This window comes from Maniola jurtina, chromosome 8 (genome assembly GCF_905333055.1).
Source record: "Maniola jurtina chromosome 8, ilManJurt1.1, whole genome shotgun sequence".
NCBI classification, from domain to species: domain Eukaryota; kingdom Metazoa; phylum Arthropoda; class Insecta; order Lepidoptera; family Nymphalidae; genus Maniola; species Maniola jurtina.
Window position 1 is genome coordinate 3,965,242 of NC_060036.1, and position 12,297 is coordinate 3,977,538.

At 37.3% G+C, this 12,297-nt stretch overlaps 1 protein-coding gene across 1 annotated transcript in view; it reads left to right on the forward strand.

The window, feature by feature from the left end:
• The window catches only part of LOC123867499 (UPF0389 protein CG9231), a 212,597-nt gene that overhangs the window by 72,491 nt on the left and 127,809 nt on the right, over positions 1-12,297 (forward strand). The gene's annotated exons all lie outside the window — the stretch shown is intronic.

Genomic DNA, 12,297 nt, shown 5'->3' on the forward strand with positions numbered 1-12,297 from the left:
GGTGGACAGCTGGCTGTCTGCTAGCTGTCGCCGCGTCGACTGCTAGGGGCCAGCTAGCTGTCGCCGCGTGGACTGCGAGCAGTCGTCTTAGTTTAGGGCGGTGTTGGGTGGGAGCGGTGTTGGAGCAGAGTCGTTTAAATGTGCTATGACCTTTAGACCGCGACAGGCGGCAATCCGCTAGACAACCGCTTGGCCGGCTGACCGCTAGTGCGTATAAGCCATTAGTCTATGACTTCCTCACTATGTTGCAATTTGAGATTGGCCTAAGTAGTTATCTTGTTTCGCGATCATTGTCGTAGGATTACAAAAACCTTTTAATCAATTTAATAATTAAAAAAAAAAATTAAAGCGTACTGAGTACTGTACTTAAATACCTAACTATAAAACAGTAAATTGCCTATAACGTAGGTAACTTACAATATAAAATTTACAATATATAAAAGTGTTAGCAAATTATTCCGTCCTATTTCTAAAAGCGGTTAATGGAAAAAGTACTTTTTGAGTTATTATCCCTTAAACGTGTGAATTTTCAATAACTAATGTTTGTAGTAAAGAATTCTATAACTAGAACTAACTAAATTTAGTAAGTAGCATTATTTTTTAGAAACATCAGTTTTTGAAAACTCCCGTCTTTTGGCGATAACTCAAAAACTGCTTTTTACAGTTAATCGCTTTTGAGAAAATATGGGACGGCTGAATAGGTCCCTTTACGAAGTTTTATCCATATTCTACTGAGATTGATTGCTATTAAAGCTGAAATCGACACATTCTAGATCCGGGGTAGCCATAATGATACGGATCATTGATCTGGCTTGATGTTTCAAAGGAATACGCTTCGTCATTACTTAGACCTTTGAGGTGGTATCATAAAAGGATGAGGCTTATGAACCTAGAATAATATTCCTAAGTACCGTCTAAATATGGGCAATATTTTATTTCATACTTACATCGAAACATTATACACTGTAGTCTTTGCATGGAAATGAAACACCTGTCCATAGACAACTCATACAGAGTGAGAGGTTGCACCAAACCGTTTAAAATGAATAGATCGGAGACTGGCTTTAGCTTTGGCATAAAAACGATAAAAATGATCTACGGCATTCGATACAAAGGATAAACGAACTAGCAGAGGACATTAAACGCGTCTGCCAAAAGTAAAAAGCCTAGCTAAGCGTAACACTGACTGGCAGCTCGTTCCGATGGACTCGTAAATTGTATCCGCCATCGTGACGTTCTGATAGTTGGGCTTCCGAACGACTGTATTGTTGGAATTGTAGTATATAAAATGCATATTCTGTCATGTAGATAGGTATACTTGTTGGGTACGTACCCAGCTACGTAGGTATCTATGTACTTCGTTGTATTTATGTACCTACCACTTATTTTAGTTATTCGTATATCTATTCTATCTACCTATAAGTTTTATGCCTATTGCCTGGAAGAAATTTTTATGCGATAAGGCCGCCTATAGGTACCTACGTAAGTAGGTATATACTGATTAATAACTTAATTTTAAGTTGACATTTAGGTAGCTGTACAATACTGTAGGTAGGTACCTACGTGTATTTCTGTATCTTTTTGTTTTGTGGTGTACAATTGAAATGTACCTTATTTACCTATACCTACCCACATTCCTTAGAATATGTTAGATAACTATAACTGTGCTACTGTAAAAGCACGAACTACGGTGAATGAATTCTAGTTGGAGTTTTATTATTTTCGAGGATTCACCGTTATTCACATGACTTTACTAAGTCTCAATGGTAAAAGTCGGAATTATTTAAATTATAGGTACTTAATCGTTAATTTCGGACTTTCACTCGCAAAAGTATTAGGTAGGTATGATTGAGAATGTTCTTGTGAGCCTACAGTCAGATGTATATTATTACTAGCTGATGCCCGCGACTTCGTTCGCGTCGATATAGGTTTTTAAAAATCCCGTGGGAGCTCATTGATTTTCAGGGATAAAAAGTAGCCTATGTGTTAATCCAGGGTATAATCTATCTCCATTCCAAATAGCAGCCAAATCCGTCTAGTAGTTTTTGCGTGAAAGAGTAAGACATACACACATAGCTACACACAAACTTTCGCCTTTATAATATTAGTGTAATTTTAAAGTAATATAGGTAGGTAAGCTCTATCTAAGTATAGAATTTGTAGTTCATTTGTAAATGTTATTGTAGTAAAAGTGGGAGCTGACTTTATATGACTCCACTTCCGACTTCGTGTTTTATTGCCGCAAACTGAGTTCAGCACAACTAAAGTGTTTTTATTATTCCGTGAATCGCTTCTGCTGTGGTTTGTACTCGTATGTTTGGGTAAGATAAGACTAGCTGACTCGCCCAAACCTCGCTCATTTACTTTCCCAAGGGAGGTTTGTCTCCCGTTGTTCTCTAGCGTAGTTGGTACTTGGTAGGCAAAATATGTTCAATCTAGCAGTGGGTAAACATTAAATTTGAAAAGTCAATAACTTTTATTGAGTTCGGATACCTAATGTTCTTTAATTAACAGGGCTCTCTCCGTCACTCGTTTCCACTCGTTTCATACAATCGTAGTTCCGATTTCATTTGAATATTAAGCAACCAAAGTCCATGAAATTTTGCAGACATATTCTAGAAACTAATATCTGTGTCTGTAGTGTTTTAGATTTTTCTAAAAATATGTAGTTTTAGAATTACAGGGGCTCCAAGATTTGTATGATAATTTTTAAGACCGCGTAACTTTGAAACCGAATATTTTAACAAAAATTTGGAAAACCACAGACATAGATATTAGTTTCTAGAATATGTCTGCAAAATTTCATGGACTTAGGTTGCTTAGTATTCAAATGAAATTGGAACTACGATTGTATGAAACGAGTGGAAACGAGTGACGGAGAGAGCCCTCTTAACGCTTTCGCATAGGCAGACGCCCCACTCGGTGGCTTTTTTATTTTTATTTATTGTATTAACATAATTCTTACAACTATTTACATTGTATTCTTAGCGCCCTTAAGTATTGGCGACTTGTCTCGGGGCGCTGCACATTCCTCTAAATATTAACTATATGAAATACGGGTGGTAAATTTGTTTATACGTCTTGTACTCAATAGGTAGGTACCTAGTAATATCAATTAAGTACCTACATATAGGTACCTCTCACTTACCCAAACCCAGTTAACTTACGCTAGAAATTAATAGGTATGTTATCTTGTGAATCTGAAATCCGTGAGCTCGCCTAATATATTATATAAGTAGGTACTAGGTACCTACTCGAAGATTCAAAACTCATTAGTTAGAACTTAGACCATTGTCGAATCCACTTTTGCACAAGCCTACGCTAGGCTTGCTTGTTGAATAGGCAGCTTGCTGACTGAGTGTAAATAACGCAAATTATTTATTATAGATGCAACGTGGCATGTTAAACTATAAACGCGTATAAATGGGTGCTTAAAAGTTATGCAGCTTTGACTAGGAGCACTTATTTCCCTGTATTATGGCTTTATGTTTAGCGCAGTTGAAACACGTCCATGCCCCATGGCTGCAGCCAACTACTCGCGTGGGAAACTTTTTATATGCTTGCTTTACGTGCAGCAGTAAAGAAGTTCGTTTGATGAGCTTATTTAAAGTTTTAATACTAACATTCCATCGGAATATCGGGCTAGTAAATCCTTGGAAATAAAATTGAGGCCGAATTTTGAAATAGGTAGGTATAAATAAAATAGGTACCTACCTACTTAATTATGTGTAGGTAGGTATGTTTTATTTGCTACTAGCTGATACCCGCGACTTCGTTCGCGTGGATGTAGGTTTTTCAAAATTCCCGTGGGAACTCTCTGATTTTCCGGGATAAAAAGTAGCCTATGTGCTAATCCAGGGTATACTCTATCTCCATTCTAAATTTCAGCCCAATCCGTCTAGTAGTTTATGCGTGAAGGAGTAACAAACATACACACACACACAGACACACACACATACAAACTTTCCCCTTTATAATATTAGTGTGAAGTGTGATAGTTGTTAATCCTGAAACTGACTGCAATCGATTCAATACATCAATTTAGAGAATATCCTTGACGATTTACATAAAAACAATACATTAAGAACCAATAAAAATATTACAAAAACTAAATTAACTTAAATATCTAAAATAGTTACTGCTCATACCTACCTAACCCATCTCTAGATCTATGTTACGCTGAATATGTGTGATCAACGCAGTGTAGGCGAGAATAATGTATGTATAGGCAGACACTGAACCTTAACACGAGGAATGTAACCCACCACCTCACTTACTCTACAACAGACCTCAATCACTATTCCAACTAAGTACTTGTCGAGACAAATCTAAACAATATAAACTCTGCGCTGCGCTTAGAGAAAAGAGTTGATAATCCTCAAACAGCTGGACAGATTTTTGTCAAATATAACTGAGAACCATCTAGATTAAGCACTCGAGCCTTAGGAATTAGGATACCACAAACAGACATTCAGACAGACAAATCGGTCGAAATAAGAACTGCTGCAACTTTTTTCAACTTTGATCTCATTAAATCGTAAAGCCGTAGCTTCTCGAACATCTACACCGTAGACCGTTGTACAGAATATAATAATAATTAATTATAGTGACCGTAGCACATTAGTGAACTTTTTGCAAATAAGTACGTTAGTATTACTTAGAGTCAACTCTTTGCCGTTTATTGTTGTGCCCTCGCTTTTGCAAGCTAAAATCATCTAATTACTATCAAAATGAAGTTATCAACAAAATAATATTATAACAGATGAACAGACACGCTGATCGGACCGTGTAATTAGTTTTACTTAGCTAATGCTATCTAAGCTATTGCAAGGTACTGATAAGTATTCTGCTATTGCTAAAGCAATAGTGTACTGTTAGTAGAAGTACCTAGTAGAATACTTAGTAGTTTATTAGGGTTCCGTACCTCAAAAGGAAATACGGAACTTTTATAGGATCACTTTGTTGTCTGTCTGTTTGTCTGTCTGTCTGCCCGTCTGTCCGTCCGTCTGTCCTGTCAAAAAAACCTAGAATCATGAAATTTGGCAGGTAGGTAGGTCTTATAGCACAAGTAAAGGAAAAAATCCGAAAACCGTGAATTAGTGGTTACATCACAAAAAAAAAATTAAATGTGTTTCAATTTTCAAAGTGAGATAACTATACCAAATGGGGTAATATGAAAGGGCTTTACTTATTTACATTTTGAAACAGATTTTTATTTATTTCTACAGTGCATAATAGTTATGTGTTAGTGCATAATAGCAACTAGAACGTACCTGCTCTTCTTCTACAGATCTCCTGATTGTAGGTATAGGCTTGTTATACCTGTAAATAGCAGAAATAAAGCAATTCATTAAATATTTACACCCCAACAAATGAGGACATTTAAGCTCTTGTTCCTAAATAGGGAATACATAACGGCACGGCCGCAATAATTTGTTTAACGCCTGAGACCTACTTGTAGTTAATGGGGCAGTGAAACGTTAACCGCGAACCGCCTTCCAGCGAACGATTGCCTCTCGTCGTGTCCCGTTAATTACCCAACTACGGCAGAATATAAAGCTAAGCAGTTATACGTATTGGTTCATCAAACTACTCATTTAATTTTTATAAATAGGTGTCGTTGGCTTCATATTAGCGAGTATGTCATTGAGAAAGGATTTGTTTGTTTGTATTCGATAAAATCTCAAACTATTTATTATACCGATTGTAATAATTCTTTTACTATTAGTAACCTACTTTATCAAGAAGTAACCTAGCCCCTAGGCTATAAATAAAAAAGTACCACGGACGAAGTCGCTGGCAAAATATGTAGATAGGTGCTTATAAATAATGTGGTGGTAGTTTGTCGGTTCAGTTGTCTCATATTTTGCTAAATGAGGTAACGTTGCCTTTATTTTAGTGGTCTTCATGTAGATAAGTTAGGTATAATGTATATGACGAACGGAAATATGACAAACTATAAAACCGAAAAGCCGACACTATTAGTGGGGTTCTAATGATTTGTTTTCTAGTTTTATACATCTCTGGCTGGCTGTGTTAAACAGCAAGTTTAATAGGTTTAAAAAAAGGCACTTTTCTTTAATCTTTGACTCTTAAAGCATACTTACACTGAAGCAGAGAGTTTACCCATCTTGGTCACAAAATGTGGATTTCATTTTAAATATTAATCGTTGCTTTTTGAAATTTTTTCCCAAGTTACACCTTGTTAACTTTGTAAAAGGCCACAAGGGAAATATACAGTCTTGATGTAAATTTTTTTCTTGACCAGCCATGCGAGAGTTGAAGCTTTCATATTCTATGAAACCACTAAATTGTATCTGCACCAAATGGTGTATTTAAGATTATGTACACGCCACAGTTTTATATAGGTAGGTATATAAAAAAATAAGTGAAACGTACACAAAACGTGCCAAATATTATGGCCTTACTATTAAAATATAGCGCATAATAACCTGACAACTTACTCATATTTTCAAAGGTTTCATAACTATACTTTCACACTGAAAACAAATGAAAAGTTTAATGAAAAATTAATAATAATTTTCCCAGTTTGCTCATCGCAAACTTACAAAAAGTTAACTTCAATTCCTTGACGCAAACTGCCTGTGGCATATAACGCTCAAAAGGAATACACCGATTTGAATGCGGTTTTTTATTCGAAGGAGTATTAAATCAAGATGGTGGTTAGCTACGTTTGCTGAAAATCTGTTCAACCGTTTGAGGATTATCAGCTTTTTCTCAACTGGTTATTTTCAAAGGTTTCATAACTATATTTTCACACTGAAAAACAAATGAAAAGTTTAATGAAAAATTAATAATCATTTTCCCAGTTTGCTCATCGCAAACTTACAAAAAGTTAACTTCAATTCCTTGACGCAAACTGCCTGTGGCATATAACGCTCAAAAGGAATACACCGATTTGAATGCGGTTTTTTATTCGAAAGACTATTAAATCAAGATGGTGGTTAGCTACGTTTGCTGAAAATCTGTTCAACCGTTTGAGGATTATCAGCTTTTTCTCAGCTGGTTTGGGAATCTTACTAATCATAAGTACGACATGGACCTATAAATTCATATGATTGACACTTACATTACGTTACGGTAGTAATAATACATTTATATGCATCCACTTTCCAAATTGATTTGGAACTGAGTAATGAAACTACAATAAAATGGTAAATGGTAAAATGGTAGTGATTGGGCTCATTGATTAATTGGTCTCGGTGAGCTAAGCTAATTCCGAGTTTCATGTAAGGTAATCCTGTAATCTCTGATGTTGGGTCGTAAGAAAGTTAAGACGCTAGGCCACGTGATTGATATTTTTAATTTCAGTTCATAATGTGTTTGTCAGATAATAAGTTATAATGTATTGATGCCTTATTCATGGCTAGCATTCTGAATACAAAAGTAAGTGCACCAATATTTTTGCAGAATTTCTATTTTTGGCATTGGGAGCGCTACAAAAACATTCGAATTCGAGTGCGAATTTTGGCATACAATAGCCAAACTATGTGAAATTCTCGTTATTGGCTATTGCACCTATGAATTATGGCTAAGAACAAAACGTTATGGTACAGAGATTAGAAACAAATTGCTAAATTCGGAACTTAAAAGCTGTATGGGTGCCAAGTTCTAAATCAAATTGTATACCTAATAAGGGTGCTGTTGTGAACTATGTAAGAGTGAGCATAGCCCAAACCTGATTATTGGAATCGTCTGTGGTCAGAGATACGATCATGAGCAAGACTATTATCGTACTCACTAACCAGTGAGTACGTCATGTTGGTACCTAATGTTTCCCCAACTGCCAACTTACGATACCTATCTAAAGTGGGCACACCTGAAGAAATATGAAAGTTTTAAAAATCACACGTAGGTGTCTTTCGGTTTTTAACCGACGTACCTTGTACGGGAACCTTAAATCACTTGGCTGCAAAGTTTTGCCAGTAGGATGGTAACAAGCACATCAATTTCAAAATAATTTACAGGCTGTAAGGGCCTCAGCCTTTCCATTTATAAGATTATAGCTGATGCCCGCGACTTCGTCCGCGTGGTTTTACGTTTTTCATAATCCCGCGGGAACTCTTTGATTTTCCGGAATAAAAAGTAGCCTATGTGTTAATCCAGGGTATAATCTATCTCCATTCCGAATTTCAACCAAATTCGTCCAGTTGTTTTTGCGTGAATGAGTAACAAACATCCAAACATCCACACTTTCACATTTATAATATTAATATTAGGATTGCCTACCTAATATACACAGAGGTTATCAAAAACGTAGTAGTAAAACGCTATTCATAAGTAAACCAAAAGTCACATATTAATAAAGGTATATTTTGTACCCCTCTCGCCGCCATAAATACAGAAATACTTTTACGACAAACTTTTGCTGCACTTGTTTATGAATATGACTCCCACCCTGGGACCAAACATGCATGATATAGTGCCTTATTTTCGAGGTGGAACTTTTAATAAATCAATTTAAACTCATCATAGTGTTCTCATCATAGTTTGTTTAACATTTTATTGCGAATTTTATTACGTTAACATTGTTCAATGTTATTATTAATTTATTTGAGAGGAATGCAGTAGGTATAGTTAGATATACAATAGATACCTACTCATATTAAAAATTGCGTACTGAAATAAATATGAAACTTAAATACACCGTACCTACACCGTAAAACTGTGGTACCTATTACTATAAGGTTACAGTTTTACTATAAGGTAAAAATTTTACGGTAAATAAATTAGGTTTATCTCCTTTGTGATACTAGGGGAAGTAGGACGTAAACATTATTAACCTGTAAGTAAGTAGTTCTTTACAGAATTATTATATAACAATAGACCTCGCAAAGGTTCGCGGCAAACAACGTCGATGCTAACATGAGTGCTTTGGAATAATAAAGTACCCATTTGTGTCGAGTATAATGATGTTGCTTAAAACTGCAACATCTGGCGCATTGATCGGGTTTACTTTTACTCCAGCAGTTTACTTTTCTTGAACCAAAAGTGGTTGTAATCATAGCAATCCTAATAACAGTGCCTTGTGCCTTATTAACCCCCGACCCAAAAAGAGAGGTGTTATAAGTTTGACGTGTGTATCTGTGTATGTGTGGCATCGTAGCTCCTAAACTAATGAACCGATTTTTATATTTTTTTTATTTGAAAGGTTTCTTGATCGAGAGTGTTCTTAGCTATAATCCAAGAAAATCGGTTCAGCCGTTTCAAAGTTATCAGCTCTTTTCTAGTTACTGTAACCTTCACTTGTCGGGGGGGTGTTATAATTTTTTAATTTATACACTTGTATTCTGTGGTTGTAATAATTTGGCTTCACCACTTCTTACCAAATCTTGCTACAGATTTTTCAATTATACTAATTATGAAACTTCGCACATGAATTTCGTTCCTAATATTACCTAATACAAAATTAACCCTGGTCCCTGACTCTGTAGGGGTATTTACTCTCAGATATCAAGGACGGACGATCTGTCGTTTGTAAATTGATATTATTGGTAAAATTAACTGTTTAACTATTTACTAACCGATTTGTGTGTTCATTTCTTTTGTTGGCTTTGATTCTATAGGATAGGTGCAAGTTGTTTTCGTATTTAAACAAGCGCCGTCTGTAGTGCACTTCAAACGCATGTTATTACGCCCCGCGGCTGCACTCTGCAGCGGGAACTGTTGGCGTGAGAAACTTTTTATGTTTGCTTTACGAGTATGTATTGCAGTAAAGGAGATCTTATTTATTTTAATAGCATAATTATGTTATTATTAAACTTTTCGTTCTTTTAAGAGCCTACGTGCGACAGCATTCAGTCGATAGCACGTGTTGCGGCCACCGATGTAAGTATACATAGACATCATCATCATCATCATGATCAACTCGTCGCCGGATCACTACAGAGCACGGGTCTGCTCTTAGAGTGAGAAGGGTTCTGCCCATACTCGACCACGCCGCTGGCCACGTGCGGATTGGCAGGCTTCACACAGTGTGAGGTCGGGGGTTCAATCCAGGGCACGCCCCTCTAATTTTTCGGAGTTATACATGGAGTGGTCCTTTAATAATGGAGCTATTAAAACTCTATTGAGCCTCAAGAGCTCCACGGTTAAGGACCGAACTGAATTCCGAAAGGTCGGCAGTTCAAACCCCACCCGTTATACTGTTACAGTAATTGTCGTACCTACTCTTTGCACAAGCTTTACGCTTAGTTGGAGGGGAATGGGGAATATTAGTCATGATTAACATGACTATGTTCTTTAAAAAAAAAAAAACATTTCACTGCAGTAGTGCATGCACGACCTGACTAAACTTGATCTCGCTTAATAAGGTAATCAGCTGGTGTGGCGTGAAGTACCTACCGGTTGACACGTATTGCATTTACGTTAGTAAATCTTAAAATTCAGTTCTGTTTGTTTTCTATTACCTACTAAGTAAAGGCCAAGGAAATTAGAGGGACGCTTCGAACTCGAAGGGCAAATGTTTCTTTGAGGGCGCTCCGTGGGTAACGTTTCACTGCCCCATTAACTATGTCCCAGGCGTTAAACAGATTATTGCGGCCGAGTGTTTACGCACCACTTACGCTTTGTTTATAAACGAGGGCTTAAACTGCCTTCATTTGTTTCTGCGTAAATATTTAATTAATTGCTTTGTTGTTTTCTTCTTAATGTCTTAGGCATATCGCACACAGGTAGAGTGGAGCCACAGTCGAGGCACCGATGCCGCGCGCCGCGTCTTTCTTGATAACAACTAAAACTAAGCTATGTTCATTACAAATTACTCTTCTCTCCTCCGTATTTTGTTTTCAGTATACTCGTATGTACCCATTTCAATTGTATGACAATGTATTGGCTTAAGAGTAAATACCTACTCATCTTGGTAGCTCGATACTTATCGTGCGTTAATCAATATCGCGAGCAGAGCAATATTTAATTATGTTCGAAGCTGCCTCAAAATTTAGTAGATAGTGGCTTAGTTTTAGATCTAGATTCTAGAATGATAAATAATAGAGTAATGAGACTGCTATTCTAAAGGTTGCCAATGAAAAGAATTTTTGTGTGGTTTAACTACACTACACAGTTAGGAATTAAATATAGCTACCTATTTTTAGCTACCTAATTAAATAATGGCTATCATCACAAATCAATCCTACCTACTTATTAAAAACCTACCTACTTACTAAAATAATCTTAGGTATCAACATTTAGAATTCAAATATTCTGATAGCAATCGCTGGAGTGGTAAATCCGATCAGTGACCAAATATATCTCGTCAACATAACAGCGAAATGGGATGCACCACAGATTTAGAACATATATTTGGAGTACTGTGGGATGTACAAAGGAGTCCTCTAATGAAATGGCGGTTTATTATTTTCTTGAAATAGGTAAACTTACCATTATTGGAAGCGGGACACCAAGGACTAACTAAACAAAAAACAATAGATACTTACTCGTGTAACTTACGTAGGTACCTATTATTTTAATTATATACATATTTGAATTACGATGCCTTCTGTGTTAAAAGCGGGGAAAAAATCTTGACTGCACTTAAATTGTAAATATTTTTAGAGTATGATTTTAAGTTGTGCTAGGAATAGTTGTGCCAGTGTTGCGGATAACAGTAGCGCGTGGCCCGGTGTACCCTGGTAACGTGGTTAACGATTTCTCTTCATGGAATATTGCTGGCCAAGGCTAATTGACCTGGCAGGGCGGGCGTCCCTCTAAATGTCGCAAGCAGAGGGCGCAGTAGACGCACCCATGGGGCATAGCCCCAGGAGCGGAAAATGTGCCTGTGGTGTGATTGGTGATGAGGTTTCATCACCCAACCAGTCACTGGCTGCCCCGCCGGTCTCTCGCCTGTCCAGTTTGGTGAAGGGCGAGGGAGATGTTGAGGATGGGGAACGTGGAAAGGGAATTGCCCTCCCCGCGAACCCTAGCCCTCAAAAGGATACGGGGCGGTCCATCGTTCACAGTGTGGTCCTCGGGTTTGTTGGCGTGCTGTGTCTCCGGTATGCCTCTAACGGTGTTTGGGGGCACGTAGTGTACTTGTGGTGGGTCTGCTGAGGCGGACATCCGCTGGCGAATAAACAAGGTGTTGTCGGTCCCTTGTGCTTTCTCATCAGCGATGGGATGGAACTTCGTGAGGTTTTAGTCGTTAGTAGTCCAACATAACCACTGTGCTATTATCCATGACCGGTGGTATTGTGGCGGTGGTATCCATGCCGGCTTTTCTTCACGATAAAAATAGGAATAGGGTACCAACTACCAGCCAACAAGTAACCTGCCCGTGTG